Here is a 17,887-nt window from a genome sequence, read left to right on the forward strand (position 1 = left end):
AGTTGCAAAATGACTACAATTAAGTTTAATTCAGTTTTGGATTTCTTTTTGTTTTTCATTTGTCATTAGGATATTTCCTACTAGAAATGTACAGTAAAGGGTACTTCGTTTGGAAGTCACATGAAATGATTGAAGGTGTTGAATGCAATGATTGCTAAGGTCCTGTGTATTCCTTTGGGTACATAAAGTGAGAAAACTATGAAAGGCTCCTGGCCATCCCATTCAGGTGGATCTAGTTCATAAAAAACTAAAATCCATGTAAAGTTCCTGCATTTTTAATTTCCAGTTTATTTGAGAAAAACATAAAGCCTTCCTTCCCTTCACATTCATCTGCTCCACGTGTTGCAGTATTTCGAAAACTAGGAGCTCCTCCTCTTCCTTCCTTAACTTGTGAACTCTGCCACTGGCCCCTGCAGGAACTGGGGTTGCTTTGTTGAGTAACAGCACAGAGAAGCCCACACAGTGATGAGGAGAGACTTTGATCTCCAGAAGACTTGAAAACTCAAGTCTGGAGGTCTTGGCATTTATCCCAGAGATCAAACACATATGTTGGCACCTGCAGGGAAAAGGGAAATATGAACTAGCCCTTTTTGAGTCCAGAGCCTATGATGGAAACTCCACAAGCAATGGCAGAATCTACCAAAGGCCACAGGCCCATCAGAAGCTATGAGTAGCCTCCATGGGGATCTCTTTACCAAGGATTTGGTGAGTAGACCACCCATAGGGATCAGACAACTTCACCCCTGAGTGACTGTGCATGAGCCCAAATACTAAAACTAGGTTGAACCCTATGAAATTGACATTTTGTAGGTCAAAATAGTTGAATATTGGCAATTTCATGTGGTTCAACTTTACAGCTCTTAAGTAAGCAAATGAAGAGCCAAAAACTCAATAATCGCTCAAGCCAGATAAATGACACCCTATTTCCCCCTCCCAAGTTCAAGGCATTTCGTGCTTCTCTTCTCAGGTTCATTTGCTAAGGAGGCAGACAGAGATGAGGGGAGAAGAGAGAGCAAAGTTATAACAGGCAATTGATTCTAGAGGGTCGCGTTAGAGAACAAGTGCCTTGGGCCCTGGTGCTGGCTGGCATGGTGTGGAGGATCATCAGCAAAGCTCGACTCCAATCCCTCCAAGTGTACTGGAGGCCCCAGCTAATCACACTTGGGCCTGGGAAAGGAAATATGTCACCTCTTATTATGTCCAAGGGACTGTGCAGAGGTGCTTTAAAGAGAAAGGAACACCATCGGTGCTGTCAAGCAGTTTATAACCTGGTAGCCATATTAGACAAATTAGGTGATAATCCAAAGTAGGATCAAGTGTGCTGCCACACAGGTTCAAGAGACATGTTCTCTGGTTAAGGAAGAGGTGCAGGGAAGAGGTAACATTGAAGTAGGGAGGAGGGTTAAGGGCTGGCTAGGATCGGCAAATGCTGGGAGAGATTAGCATATGCTAAAGTGTTAGGTTGAACCATATGGAATTTCCCTTTTGAGGCAAAAATTTTTGAATATTAGCAATTTCCTGTGATCCAACCTAATATGAAGGTTAGAACGAGTCTGTTGGTATAGGTCCCAGGAGTAGTTCACTGTGGCTTGGCCAGGAGTCATGTGAATCAGAGAGGGGCAGGTAGGGAGCTTCTTAGGAAGAAGATGAAGACCACTTAGTGAGTATGTCCATGAACCACACAGCGGGTTAGGCTCTCGATATAGCTAATCTTATTTGGTTCCCACAATAAACCCAAGATGAACATTTCATTATTTCCGACTTACTGTATAGGTACAGAAAGGTTAAGATGCTTGCTAGAGGGCCGCAAGATGATAAGCCATAGAGGCAGGACTGGAAGCAAATACATCTGATTCCAAGGCCCAAGATCTTTTTGCCCCACATCACTTCCCCACAAAGGAGCAGATATTGGTGTGGGGAGACATTGTTCACCCCAGAAAGGAAGACTGAAGCGGTTCAGTGGAGGACGTTGGTGGCCGGGATGTGGAGCTCAGGCCTAATCCTCTTATGTAAAGGGAAGTGTCTTAGTCTCTGGCTCAAAGCAGAGCTCAAGACAAGTTGTTTGAGGATAGAGATGAGCTTTCTTGTGTGTGTGTGTGTGTGTGTGTGTGTATGTGTGTGTGTATGTGTTTTCTTTCCTCTTCCAGCTGAGCAATGGTCTAGAACACTGGCCTGTAATAGCTGCTCAAATGTGAGTTGAATGGATCTGGCTCAATTCCATAAATGGTTCAATCCATATATCTTGTGGTCCTTTTTGTCTCCTTTTAATCTATGTCCTTTCTTTCCTTGATCTCTCCTCCTAGACAAATTCTACTCAATACCAAACTCGAGCTTCACTTCTTTTGTGAAGCCATTGAAGACCTCCCAAGACCCAGCTGGTTCATTCATTCATTGATCAATGAGTTATTAAGGACCTCCCATGTGCCAACCACCATGCTAGGCACTGGAATAGAATGGTGGACATGACATGTGCCATTGTCCTTGTCCTTATAGAACTTACTTCCAGGTAGGACAAAAGCCAGTAAGTAAATTGATTGATAAGGAAGAATGTCACTGGTAGTGATAAGTACTCTGATGTACTAAAACAGGGAGATGTGAAAGAGAGTAAGAATAGTGGGAGGTGTGGCATTGAGGAAATGACAATGGCGACCAAATGACCAGGAAGGCCTGAGATTCTCAAGTGTAGGCATCAGAGACACCAAGGAGAGGGACTGAGGGTCCCTGTCCACATGGAGCTGAAATCTAGTGGAATGACCTCTTCCTGTAGCTCAGAGTGGCCATCTGGCTTCACTGGTCACCAAAGCCATTTCTTCTTCTTTCTGGGCACAAAGCTAAACTATATTTCCCAGCCTCCCTTGCAGTTGGGTGTGCCATATGCTGAGGTCTACCTGGTAGAATGTGAGCAGAAGTGACACACACCACTTCCAGCCTGGTCCATTGAAACCTCCCACACATCCCCTTTCATGTTCTTGATGAAGATGAGTACAGAGACCTTAGAAGTCATCTGCTGAAGATAGTAGATTCCTAAGATGGAAGGAATCTGCATCCTTCAACTCCAGTTAGGAGAAGAGCTACCCACCAATGAGGCAAAACTCATTTTGGACACTATGCAAGTGAGGAATAAACCTGAATTTTATTAAGTCACTGAGATGTTTGAGTTTGTTACAGCAGCTAATGGTACACTAATTCACTGAACTCTCTGTATCATTGCTATGGGTACTCATTTGGTCCCTATTTATCCTAGGACATGGCTTCTATTGTATCACTGTTTGATTCTGTGCTTTTTTTTAGTTTTTCCTTCCTATATGTCCCATCCCTCTCAACTCAGATGGCAAGAGTGCAGTCAGAGGCTCGCCCTTCCAGTGCTTTGGTATCTTACCAGCTCTTACCAGAAGTGGGCGTCTGCTTTCACAGCTCTATCATGTCAATGGATGCTTTTATGTCCCTTTAAGTCATTGGTACTTTTAGGTAAGGGAATGACCAATTTTTTCATGTTTTCCTCTTTTAGTTTGCTGAGAAGACATGATTTCTAGACCACTATTATACAAATGTAATCCTATCACAGCCCCTTTCTAAATGGTGTTCAGTTCTGAATCGAGGACCTGAGTTAACAAGACAGGACCACCCATACACTGTTTTAATTGCTTGTTTCCCTGTCAAACTAGATGCTTTTTCAGGGCGAGGAGTATTTATTCTCTATATTTCAGCATCAAGGACAGTGTTGGACACATAGTAGGTGCTGCATAAATGCTTGCTCTATGAACTAATCAGGTTGTCTAATGTTGTTAAATACACCGGTATGCTATAGAAATAATCTGCCAAAGTTTTTGTTCTTCAGAAAACATTGCTAAAGCCACACCCTCAATTTACAGTCGGTATTAACAAAAGCTTTTCCTTGAAAACCAGATGCATAGGAGTCAGGCTGAATTATGAGTTGCTTTGGGGCATCCACAAAAATGAAGATTGTGCGGGAGGGTACACTAAATAGGGCTCTGCTTCTCTGCTGCAGCTCTGCTAAGTGCTGGCTTTCCCCTCCTCTTTTGCTTTTCTTCTCTAACTCAACCTTCAAATTAGCTCTTGGAATCTGCAGGTGGAGTAACTCTTTGTTCTAACACACCCGTTGCCAAGACTTGCCAGTGAAAGCTGCAAGCACCCAAAGGGTGAGTTTGATTTCTCTTCAGGGTGAATCCTCAGGCAGTGCATGAGGATCTGACACTGCCTCTGGCCTTCAGGCACCCTCCAGCCCCAGATAGTGACTTTCGTTGCAGAGGTCACTCACTCAGAGACATCCAGGCCAGACCAACTTGGCCAAAGATCATGATCAGAAAAGGAACGGGCTACTCCATAACCTCAAAGAGTAAGGAAGTACTTTTTTGTATGTCATTTTTTTAAGCCCTCAAACCCATGCAGCAATTGGAATAGAGGTCAAATTGCAGATGACAGCAACCTGCAAACTGAATGGAATGAGTCAGTGTCATCAGACTAGAGGTCTGTTATGAACCCAAGCAATGGTCCAAGCCACACGTAGGGTCACACTGATTGTTCTAACAATGGATCAACTCCAGACATAAGCATTTTTGACAGAATTTGACATTGCAGAAACAGCTGGCTAATCTGGTCATTCCAGTAACAAATGAGAACCATTAATTATTTCATTACACTTAACCCATAAACCAGTCCTCTAACTGGATGTTTCCCAAAAGTTTCCAGTGAATTCAATTAAATGTGCTGATTCAGTCCTGTGTAGACATAGCATAGACCCGTGTTAGTGGGTGGTTATGAGGCTTCTTCTGTCAGTTCTGTGAGGGATTAAATATCAGGGCAAGAATGCGTACATGAAAAGATAAAGGTATTGAAGAGAAGGCAATTGGAACCTAAACACAACTTGGGAATCTCATTTTATTTAAGAATGAGCTTTGGCCACTCTTCTGACTTTTTGTAACCTGCTTTTAAAAGCTGTCAAACCAATAGGTTTGGTGAATACAACATTTATTTGCCTTTTATCCACTCACAGAAAAGTGTTCTTTCCAGAACAAAAGCCACTGGGGACAAGTGGTACACAGAGATGCCCAGATTCCCATCCCTTTCACCATTGTGTCAGCTTACCATTGTGCACTTCTGAGCCTTCTGAGTAGCTGTGGGCTCAAGTCCATTCTAGAAATGCCAGTGTCCTTTGTGATGGGGTTTTCTGCAAAGCCATAGAGAGCAGGATCTACTGGGGCTGCCCAGGCAAGGTAGGCAACAATATACTGCAGAAGTTTCAGCAACAATATACTGCAGAAGTTTCGTCTTCCTGCGGTGAATTCAAGCCAGGGGCCTGGAGCAGAGCGTTCAGAGCCTGAACTATGGGACTAACAGGCCTTTACAGTAACAAGTGAGGATTTGGGGCTTTGGGGTAGGTTGTGTTTACTCGAATAGGTCCCCAAAAGCTCATCTCAAAGTTAATAAAATCCCAGTTGAATATTCCATTTTTAGTGAGGACTCCAAGGTTGTTAGGCCCTTCCTTTGCCACCTGCTTCTCTAAACTGCATTTTCTCCATCACTGTCTCTCCCTACTTCCTTCCTTTGTCGCCTTCACATTTCTTTCCCTGTTGTCCTTGGCCTGAACCCTCTAGTGGATCAAGATTAGGGGGCCCTTTTTTGGACATATTAAATTTCCCAGACTGCAAAGAAACTCTTGTTGTTGTGTTTCCATTTGGTATATAGGTCAAAAAATAATAGCTGTTACAGCCATGGCAAGGATGAAATCTTTAAGTCCCCAGAAACATCAGACCAGGAAACTGGAATAATGTTCTTATCCATTCATATTGAAGCCCCTGTTATGGCCCTCATCGTCCAATGCTTACCTTCATTTGTGCAACTGATTTCTGCCCTGCTTCTCTCACTCTTTCATGTGCTGAGGATAATATTGATGTCAACGAATTTCAGTCTTTCTCTGAAAATTCATTCACTCAACAAATAATTACCGAACACCCACTACCTCCGTCTGAGGCACTGAAAGACATATGAGGTCTCTGTCTTCCTGGAACTTGCTGTCTACTGGGAGAGATAGATGACAAATAAGCATACAGATGTACTGTCAGGTGGCATAAATTCTGTGAAGTCAGAATTTGGAACAAGGTGATAAAGAGTGATGGGGTTGCTATTTTAGAGAGGATGTTGTGGCAGATGCTTCGTGCCTTGCCAATGTGCCTTCAGTATTCACTTCAACACTCAGAAGGCTGCTTCTTGTGATTCCCCAAGACCCTCTGCCTAATGGTGATTTTTTTCCCCTTTGACGATGGGAGAATGCTTGGCCCACATGCAGGGCAAGCAGGAAGTGTTAGATATTTAATGATACTGAGAGCAGCCCTGGAGCAGTGACAGATGCCCTCCTCTGCGGTCAAGATAACTCTGAAGTATGTTCTACAGTATCTCTCAGAGTTCCTCAGTAGGACTGAGTCACAGCTGCCCACACGGTAGCTGCTTGATAGCACACCTTTCTTAGATCCTTTCCCTTATCCCTCTCACTTCCCCACTCCCCTGCTGTGTTACTTGGGTTCATCTCTCTGATAGACTACTTGTACTCAAATTCTTGTCTCAGGGCCTACTTCTGGGGGAATTCAAACTAAGATAGTAGTTAGGCAAGGCATCTCTGCAAAGGTGACATTTGAGCAGTCTCCTGATCCAGTGAAGGGGTGAGCTGTGTGAAAACATGTGGTAGGAGAATTCCAAGCAGAGAGAACAGCAAGTGCAGAGGCCCCAAGGTCGGATCTTGTTTGAATGTTTGAGGAACAGCAAAGCCAGAATGCAGGAACAGAAGGAGTGAGGCAAAAGGCATTAGAACAGGTCTTACTTTCCTCATTTCACAGTTACCGATTTCTTCCAATATGCTCACTTCTCATTTCTCTGATGGCTCATTTTCTGAGAGTTCTGTCATTTTTCTTGTATTATTAATTTCACTCTATTTAACTGTATTTGTGTGTGTGTGTGAGAGAGAGAGAGAGAGAGAGAGAGAGAGAGAGAAAGAGAGAGAGAGAGAGAGAGAAGGTCTCACTGTGTCACCCAGGCTAAAGCTCACTGCAGCCTTGACCTCCTGGGCCCAAGCAGTCCTCCCGCCTTAGCCTCCTGAGTAGCTGGGACTACAGGTGTGTACCATTACCCCTGGCTAATTTTTGTATTTTTTTTTTTTTAGAGAGAGATGGGGTTTTGCCATGTTGCCAGGGCTGGTCTCAAACTCCTGGGCTCAAATTATTTGCCTGCCTTGGCATCCCAAAGGGTTAGGATTACAGGCATGAGCCACCATGCCTGGCCCTTAACTGTATCTTTAAAAAGGAAAAAAAAATATGAGGCAGAAAGTCTGATGTGGAACCACTGATTGGTGCAGGGGAGCTGGGGGACTGTCCATGACCCCTCTTAGGGAAGCCGCCTCCAGGGGAAAGCAGCAGGCTCTCTGCATTGTCATTGTCGCCCCCTCTCCTTGCCAAATTTAAGAAAGATGAGAGACTTCTTTTCTCCTGCTCCATGGTTATCCTCCTATTACCAGTACCTTCTCCTGAGAACTCACCTTAGGCCAAGCTTCATCCCATGTGCTTGACCTTCATCATCTCTGATGCTCACACCACTCTGAAAACCAAACAATACCTACATCTAGCTGAGGAACACAACCTCCTTCCATCTAGTTTACCCTCCTGTGGCAGATGAGGTGCTTCCCCTCACATCTCTGGCTCCACCTGAGACACCCCAGCAGCATTTTCCAAGGTCACAGAGCCCTCACTGTGCATTCCAGGCCCTGGGGAGGCAGCTACTTTGATCCTGAACGGGAGACTTCAGATCACAGAGGATGTGGAGTTCTCTTTAAGGCAGCTGGCATGAGCTCAGCACAGATGCCTCCCAAAGCAGGACTGCTTTGCTGACTCCTGGGAGGTTTATCATCAAAACTCCCTGCCTTGACCCATATCCTGCCTCTTTCCATTTGTGTTTCTGGCTGGAGCTACCGTGTAACCAACGGCAGTCTATTAGTGCTTCATTCTGCTCACAGTTCCTCTTGGAGGAGTTGGCTTCTAAAAATTAGTTAGCAGTAAGTGAGCCACGAGATTATAAATGTTAAAGCCTGAAAGGCAGGCCAGAGAGTCTGAGCTCTATTGACAGAAGTAATCTGTAATCTGTATGGGGAGTCCTCAATAAGTCCCTTCACATCTCTAGGACTTAGCTTTCTCTCAGGCTGGAAGCAATAACAAATAGGTTTTAGGGCTCCCTTTTGCTCCTTTCTAATTGTCCTTAGTGTTTACCAAATTTCCATTCCACATCTGTATTTTCCAGCTTTCTCGGCAGTTCGATGGGGGCCAAATGACTGAGTGTTGGCTAATGGGATGTAGGCAGAAGTGATGTACACCACTTCCAGGCTGGATCCTTAACAAAACTTCCCAAGAGCCTTGGTTCTCTCTTTTCCCCTGCTGCTAGGAGGGTACATGTTCTAGACTTACACCAGACTTTGTGTAAGGAAGGAAGAGAACTTTTATTATGTTAAAGCACTGAGCTTTGTTGGTTTATCTGTTATCATAGCATAGCCTAGCCTATCCTGACTAATCCAGTTTTTTATCCTGCCTGCTCATTCACTCATTCATTCATTCATTCGTTCATCCAGTTACTCATTCATATTTTCAGCTTTCATTCATTCCTTGGTATTAACTAAGTGCTTACTGCATGCTGGCACTAGTACTTTAGAATAGATAAATCTTGGGGTCTTTCCCCAGAGGAGCTGGATGTCCAGGTGAGGAGATGGATATGGGAACAGAGAAAATATTAAGAGTGTGATAAGTTTGTACTAGGTGCATAACACCATGTTGTTTACAGAGAAATAAATACTCAGAGGCCTACTCGGTCCTAGCTCCATTCTTTATCAAACTTGTTTCACCTAGGCAGTGCTTACCACTGCATACTGCACCATTCTAAAAGAGTTGCATTTACCTCTACCCTTCTTTCACCAGTCCATCATCCTAAATCATTTCCCTCAATACCATTTCTGCAGGCCATGCCCCTGTTTGGAAATAATATAGGGGTTTTTCATTTCCTACGTAAGATCTAAACTCCTCAATTTGGCATTGATCTGGCTCCAAGGTATCTTTCTATCATTGTTTTCCACTTCTTCTTTACCCAAAACTTCCACTACAACCAGATGGGGATAATCCATATTTAAACAACCCACACCACTGATAATCCCACGCCCCATGTCTTTTCTCACACCATTCTTTCCCCAGGACTCCCCTCCTTGTCTAGCCAATCTCTTCTCTTCAAAGTCCTACCTCAAGTGATACGTTTGGTCTTTCTGCCTACTCTAGCCTACAGTATTGATACATTTAACAACTTAGATGAAACAGAAAATTCCTTGAAAAACTTAGCAAGGGACACAGGAGAAACAGAAAATACAAATAGTCCTATAAATTCTAAAGAAATGGAATTCTTAATAAAAACCACAAGGAAAATTCCAGACCCAGATGGCTTCACCAGTGAATTCCATCAGACATTTAGGGAAGAAATAATACCAATTTACATACATTTTTCTAGAAAATAGAGGAGGAGAGAACACTTCCCAACTCATTGTATGAAGTCTATATAATCCTAATATGGAAACCTGATGATAGGCATCTCTGAAAAATCTATAGCTAATATACTTAATGGTGAAACATTTATTTCCCTTAAGATTGGGAAGAATTTTAAAAATCACTCTCACCAGTGTAATAAGACAAATAGATAAAAAAAGAAGAATACTGTCATTATTTAGACAATATGATTGTGTAGGTTAAAAACCCTATGGAATCTACAAAAAACTACTAGAACTAAAGAGTGAATTTAGAAAAGTCACTGGATACGAAAAGATCAATATATAAAAATCAATTGCATTTATATATATACACATACATATAAATATAATTGATTATATATTGATTTATATATTGATTATTATATATAAACTAGTAATGAAGAATTAGAGAATGAAATAAAAAGAATACCATTTATAATAGCATCACAAATATCAAATACAAGGGCCAAACAAATCTAAGAGAAAATATGCAAGTCCTTTACACTAAAATCTGCAAACTTTGCTAAGAGAAATTAAAGAAGACCTATTGATCAAAAGCTATAGCATATCCAGGGCCTGAAGATACAACATTGTTAAAAATGCCCATGCTCTCCAAATCCATCTATACATTCAAATGAATGCCAATCAAAATCATACCATGCTTTTTTGAAGAAATTGACAAGCTAATTCTAAAATGTATATGAAAATGCACAGGTTCTAGAATAGCTAAAACAATCTTGACAGAGAACAAATTTGGAGGATTTTTACTATCTGATTTCAAGACTTACTATAATTCTACAGAGGTCAAGACAGTGTGGTTTTGGCAAGAAAGTAGACATATAGATCAATGAAGCAGCACAGAGAATTCAGAAATAGACCCACACATAAACAGTTGAATTGATTGTTTGAAAAAGGCGTTAAGTCAATTCCATGGGAGAAAGGAAGGAGTTTTCTGGTTTTCTTTTTACAAATGGTTCTGGAACAACTAAATACACATATGGGGAAAAATGAATTTTGACCCTATCTTACTCCATACACAACCAGTAATTAGAGAAGGACCATAGACCTAAACATAAAAGCTAGAACCATAAAACTCCTAGAAAAAAATGTATGAAATAATATTTATGAACTTGAGGGAAGCAGATTGTTCTGACAGTGTCCAGAGGCTAGTCATAAAAGAAAACATTAATAAATTGGACTTTGGCAAAATTAAAAATTTCTGCTCATCAAGAGAACATTATTAAAAAACAGGCAAGGTACGGACTGGGAGTAAACATTTGCAATACAAATATCTAACAAAGAACTTTTACTCAGTGTATATAAAGAGCTACTACAAATAAAAAATATCAATAATAAAAAGACAAAAGAATTAAAACAAGAAAAGTCTTAATTAGACACTTCACAAGATATATGAATGTCTACTAAGTACATGAAAAGGTGTTCAACGTTATTTGTCATCACAGAAATGCAGATGAAAGCCACAATGAGATACCATTTCATATCCACTAGAATGGCTCCTGACATACCAAGCATTGATGAGGATGCAGAACAACTAGAACTCTGATACGTTGGTGATGAGAGTGCAAAATGATACAACAATTTTTGAAGAATCTCTGCCAGTTTCTTATAAAACTAAACATACATTTACCCCATAACTAAGCAATTTTACTCCTATTTACCAAAAGAAACGAAAAATGTAAATCCACGAAGATTTGTAGAAGAATATTCTTAGAAGCTTTATTCATAATATCCCCAAACTGGAAACAGCCCAACTAAGTCAATGAATAAAGTATGGTATATTCTTACAATGGATTACTGCTTAGCAATAAGAAAGAATAAACTACTGATACATACAACAGCATGGATAAATTTCAAAAATACTATGCTGAACGAAAGAGGCTAGACATTTTTTAAAGTCATACTTATGATTCAATTTATATAAGCTCTTGAACCAGTGAATCTAATCTGTATGATAGAAATCAGAATAATGGTTGCCAAAAGGTGTGGGAGAGTGACTGGAAAGCAGTACTGAAGACATTTTGGGATGATGGAAATGCATTATATCTTGTTTTGGGAGGTTGTTACATGGATGTATATGTCAAAGCTCATTGAACTTAACACTTAAGACTTAGGCATAACTCAACTGTATGTAAATTATATCTCACTTAACAAAAAATATTACTCCTTCCCCCCCCCCCACCCCACAAAATGACATGTTGGATGCTACTGTGTTATATCATTATTTAGTATTTCCATGCATGGTTATCCATTTTAAACTTTCTTAGATTCCTCAAGCAGAGCCTGCACAATACTAGGGACTCCACATTTGTTGAATGAATGAATGAATGAATGAATGAATGAATGAGTAATAATCAGACAGAGTAAAATGGAAAGGAAAAGTAAAGAAAAATCAAAATATAACATCATACCAATTTCTACTGTTTCTATTTTCCTGGGAGTCAACACCATTGCAAACACAGGTCACTATTCCCAGTGAAAAACAATAACCCAATATCTAAGACATTTTGCTTTTATTTACAACAAAAGAGGAGGCAAGGAAATAAGAGAAAGCTTTTTGTCTCCTAGATTTTGAGGTAACACCACATTATTATTACTGTATTTCTTAACTCTAGTGAGATAGACCAAAAGACATCTGATGAATCACCTTTTCATTCATAAAAGCCTGCTTATATCTTTCATCACTTTTATCCTGCTAGAATAATAGCAGAGAAACAGTACTTGATGGGCCTGCATTATCAGACGCTATTGGAAAGGTCTAGATAAGAGCACTGAACCACCTATTAGTATTCTGCATGCAAACCCTTCTCTATAACCCAGAGTCATCTGTATCCTGGCAACCCTCAAAATTTCATTCTCATTGAATTGCTAGATCTTTATCAAAATATAATTATAGCCCTAATTTGAAAGATAAATTTTGATTGCCAGTGCCATGCCCAAAGGAAGAAATAATCAGGTGGGAGAGCACTTAGGCACAATTGTTAACCATATAATCAATGTCATGAATCATCCATCCCCTAAAAATCGCAAAATACAACTTTGGGGGACGTTGTAAGGGGTAGTAGGAGGAGGGGAAAATCCTTGAGGCATCAGACTTACTTGTGACTCTGGTACATTATGTTTGCTTAACTTCTCATGCTGTCACTTAAGTGCTTGTCATGTCTTCCCAATTGGAAGTCTGGGGAAGGCCCAGGCTGCACGTCCCACTTCTGTGTGTGCCCACAGTGGCCCAGCCTGTGGTAGGAAGTAACCCAGTCTATAACCCCTCCTTCACTTGACCTCCAGGTAAAGTTTCCTGGAAGTAAGCTTTGAGACAGAAATTGGGGTGTGGGAAGCATATCAGGAAATGTTCTCTGGGCAACACCTGTGGAAGAAATGGATTAAGCAGGGCTGGGCAGAGTGAGAAGTTGGGCTAGGAAAGTCACCACAAAAGCTCAGCCCATCCCATGGGGAGCTCTAGAGCTGCGATGGCCCTGTAGAATTGTCCTGAGTTGAGGCAAGGTGGGTGGGCCTTTATACTACTGTATTGACCATTCATCAGATGAGTACTGCCCTTGGAAGGAGTGTGACCTTAGGCAGGGTGACTTTCTTCAGGGAAGGACAATTCCCAAAGAGGGATGCAGCTGTGAGCTGTCAGCCACGGTGCCTAGCTCTGGCGAATGAGTGCTTGGGGAATAAGTGCTTGAGCCCTGACGAAGAGGGATAGACAGTGAATCAAAGTAGCCATTGCACCCTCACTGACTACAGTGACTCAGAAGCCTGGGGAAAATAATCTGAAATGGATTCCCAGTGGATTGAACCCACCAGTCCGTTTCTGCAGGAGAGCAGTTCTACCTCCTGAGGCAGGCAGGGGCTCCCATTGTGCATGCTGAATCCCCTCGGAATGTGTGACTTGCCAGAGAAGAGTAAATGGAGATTAGAAATACTCCTGTCTTCAAGAGGGGAACATCACACACTGGGGCCTATTGGGGGGTGCGGGGCAAGGGCAGGGACAGCATTAGGAGAAATACCTAATGTATGGGGGGCTTAAAACCTAGGTGATGGATTGATGGGTGCAGCAAACCACCATGGAACATGTATGCCTATGTTACAAACCTGCACGTTCTACACATGTATCCCAGAACTTAAAAGTATAATAAAAAGAAAAAAGAAATATTCCTGTCTTCTCATCCAACTGGTATGCTCTTGCCTTTTCAGAAACTATCCTTAGTTTATGTCTGAGGATAGGTATTGATACCTTTTAAAAAAAGATACCTTTGAGACAGTATGGCAGGGGCAAGAGAGCAGAAATCACACACTTCTGTTCCCCTTCTCTTTGGGCAGTCACATCTACAGCCTCGATGCTTCCATAGGGCATAAATAATTTGTTAGTTTCAGGATGAAGAAATAATCAAGCATCTATTAATATAATAGTCTTGCTCCATTGGAGCAAAATGAATGGATTTTATTTAACCTACATTTTAATGTACAGTCAACTCCTCCTGAGATCTTTGGGAATCCTCAAATTTGTAAATACAGAAGCTTTAGACTTTACCTTTGTGGATGTCTGTTTCCATGTCTCCTGTTATTTATGCCCCTGGTTAATTCCCTTACCTGGGGTTTGGGCTGGGCCTGTGACTTGCCTCATTCTGTTCGCAAAACAAGACACAGGCCCAACCTAAGAAAACCTGGAAGCTCCTGCCTTTGCACCCTTGGGCACTCTGAGTTGCCAGGTAAGAAATCCAGTTACCCTGCTGGAGTGATCACATGGAGAGACCACTGGGAAAGACTATGTGGAGAGGGAGAATCCCTGAGACTACCCAGAAAGAGACATAGGCACAGCCAGTCCAGTGACCCAGCTGAACCTTGCCTGCAGGTGACATACCATCTGACCAACCACCAGCAAGACTAGCAGAGCTGTCCAGTTGAGCTTATCCCAGATTGCAGAATTTTGAACCAATAGATTGGCCTGTATCTTAAGCCAGTAAATTTTGGGGTGGTTTCTCCTGCAACAATAGATAAACAACCACAAAAAGCAATTTCCTCCAGAGTTAAGCGACTATGATGGCCTTGTCTGCCCCTACCAAGTCAACTGCCTCTTAATCTTGCACCAAAGGTTACGGTTGACCATGGCTGCTTTTCACAAAGAAACAGACATTTTTATTACTTCACAGTGGTAACGGACTACACAACAGTGTCTATCCCAAAAATCTTGAAAGAAAAAAAAAGCTTCATTGGGCTGTTGGAGCTGGAGGTTGGGAGCTGAGCTTCTTCACTAGCTAAGTAGCTCAATCCTGTGTATCCATTTTATATGCTTGAGGCTCAAAGACATGCCTCAGCAAATTTACAAATGACTCCCCTCATGGATCTTCAAGGTCACTCACTTAAAAAGGAAATTTAAAATGTCCCAGTTGGACATCCCAGAAAGGGCTGGAGAAGGAGTCTACCAGATCAGAGAGGTAGTATAGTAAAATAATCCAGGGTTGGATTCTAGAGCCATAGTACCCAGGATCAAATCCCAAATTTGTCATTTGTTTGCCGTAAAACCTTGGACAAGTTATTTATCTTCTCTGTGCCTCAGTTTTTCATCTGTAAAATGGGGATAATAATAACCTCTACCTCCTAGGGTTATTGTGAGGATTAAATGAGCTATATATGTGCAGGGCATAGATTAGTGTCTGGTTATTCTTTGCCTGATTATAAGTGATTATACAGTAAGAACCAGAAGAAAATCATACATAGATGTTAAATCATATGAAGTCATTTTTAGTGACTACACATTATGAAAGCATGTCAGCTTTCAGAAACAATATCCTATATAACTGTTTTCATAAGAGGGCAGGGTCAACATAGCATGGTAGAAGGAGCACTGAGCCAAGAGAAGGGGATCTAGGTATGATTTCAGCCCTGCTATAAACCAGCTGTATTATATGGGGAAAGTTATCTATAAATGGAGGAAAATGATAATGACCTTGCCTACAGAGGTTGGACTAGATGGTCCCTGTAGGATCCTTTTATGTTTCTATATCTTTCCAAATCCCTTTAAGACAGGAAAGAGGAGGTGGAATTACTACCATTTTTAAGATGGAGATCTGTATTTGGCCATATGACTTGTCCAGAGCCAAACTCCAATATCAAAGTAGAGCTTAAAAAGGGCCCCTCCATGCCAGAGAGTGTGCTGCCATAGCACAAACTGCACAAACTACATTTCCCAGTCCCCTTGCAGTTAGATGTGGCCATGTGATTGAGTTCTGGCCATGGAATGTGGGTGGGAGTGAGAGGTGCTGCTTCCAGGGTAATCTTCCATGTTCTTGTTTTCCCTTCTCCTGGTTGGATGCAGAAGACCCAGAAGGGGCTTCAAGGCCCTAGGAAATGGTAGATTCATTAGAAGAGACTAGGTTCCTTATAATCACAAGTCAAAAAGCTGTTTTGACATTATGTAAGAAATAAACTGCTATTGTGTTAAACCCTGAAATTTGGGGCTCACCTGTTATGGTGTTTATCCTTCCCTGACGAGTATACTCACTGTGGGTCTCTAGTCAATTGCCGGTTCAGGTTCTGATCTTCAAGAGGAAAAGCTTATTCGACATTATTTAAGAAATAAACTGCTATTGTGTTAAACCCTGAAATTTGGGGCTCACCTATTATGGTGTTTATCCTTCCCTGACCAATATGCTCACTGTGGGTCCCTAGTCAATTGCTGGTTTAGGTTCTGATCTTCAAGAGGAAGCAGCCCTTTCTATTTAAGACCAAGGGATCATTGATATCTTATTTGGTACAGGTCGAGTCAAGCCAATGACGTTCTTATAAAATTGAAATCTCAACCCATGATCTTCCCATATCTACTCTTCTAAGCTGGCCAAACTTGGTCACTGTTGCACTGGGTCCTTATACTACATTTCATCATCATTAATCCTTTGTCTTCCATGGGGAACACAAAGATGGTGGAAATTTTTAAAATAAACTAGCAACTGTGTGCAAGTCGCCACTAGAAGACTAGAGGAACGATGGATATCTCGAAGGTGCTGTTTCTTGGTCTCTTCCTTCCCCCCAATCACGATCTCTATCTTAATAGTTGCCCAGTGATTATAGTTATGACATACAGAAAATAAAGGTAAAAATTTTAAATCGAAATTCATTTTGAAAGAGAGGGGAAGATCACTTGGTAGATTCCATCTTGAACAGAGAATGCTTGCCCTTACATTCCCTTGCTGTTTAGTTCATTTATTTCACTGGAGAAAAAATAGGCATTTACATTTTTCAGCAATCGCTAATGCATTCTTGCCAAAAAAATAAAAATAAAAATCCCATCATCCAACCAAATCAAGAACAGAGGGGCCCTTTTTTCTTCAAGCTGGACTTTGCCACCATCGCCATGAAAGAGAAAGTGAACAGGGAAGAAATGAAGGCTTTTGAAAATAAATAATGAGGGGAGCCTAGCAGGCTTGCAGAATCTAGGACCCACAGGAGAAGACCTGCGCTTCCTGCTTCCACTGCAATCACTGCAAAGTCCTCAATCCCTTCTTATCTCCATTCCAGGTGGCCTCTTTACCATCAGCTGGAGGCGGCCCCCTTCAGACAGGCTGGGGCCACCCTCCTGCTGACCAGGAAGAGGCTCCTCACTCAACTGTCCAGGGGTTTCCACCTGGAAAGGAAAGAGTAGTAGCCCAGCTGCTATCCACACAGTAGGAAGTTGGCATGGTTTGAGTGCCACCTGGCCCCTTTTGTCCCTCTGTATTCTGGAACGAACTCCATTGTGAGGGAGTTGCTTGTTGGCTTTAAAGTGCAAAGGAGGAAGCCCTTTGGGGCAAGAGAGGGACCCCATCCAGGCTCCCATCCTCCAGTCTTGCAGCCCAGTGGCTTTGGGCCTCACCCAGGAATGGATGAGGCTTCTCAGAGCTGCTGCCTTTCTCACATGGACCAGCATTCAACATCCCTGCCTTGCCTTGAGACCTGAAGGTGAATTGCTCTGAAGGATGTGTGGACCTGGTCTGAGGCTGTCTGGGGGCCCAAGTTTGGCTCACCCTCAGGGAGCTGGGAAGGAGACCCCACCCCTCTAATAGCAGGGTCAAACCAAACTGTACCTCCAACTGCAGGGCTATTTTTAGATGCTGTTATCTTTGCCTTGCTCACAAGCAGCTGTGAAAAACAAACTGGTCACCAAGAGGCAAGAAACTGCAAAATAAAAACCTCATAAAACAAAAGCTCCAAAACTCCAGAGCATACCACACTATGGCAAAACACTGTGCACCATCATGGCGGGGCCTGCTGAGTCTTCCCCTCAGGGGGGTGAGGGAGGGTGTTGCTCTTTCACTGCCCACACATTCC

General features: G+C 42.1%; 1 protein-coding gene across 3 annotated transcripts in view; it reads right to left on the bottom strand.

Annotated features, from left to right (window-relative positions):
• Window positions 1–17,887, bottom strand: part of NHS (NHS actin remodeling regulator) — a 361,317-nt gene that overhangs the window by 58,341 nt on the left and 285,089 nt on the right. The gene's annotated exons all lie outside the window — the stretch shown is intronic.

The sequence above is a fragment of the Rhinopithecus bieti genome, unplaced genomic scaffold, assembly GCF_001698545.2.
Source record: "Rhinopithecus bieti isolate Rb0 unplaced genomic scaffold, ASM169854v2 scaffold_25806, whole genome shotgun sequence".
Lineage (NCBI taxonomy): Eukaryota > Metazoa > Chordata > Mammalia > Primates > Cercopithecidae > Rhinopithecus > Rhinopithecus bieti.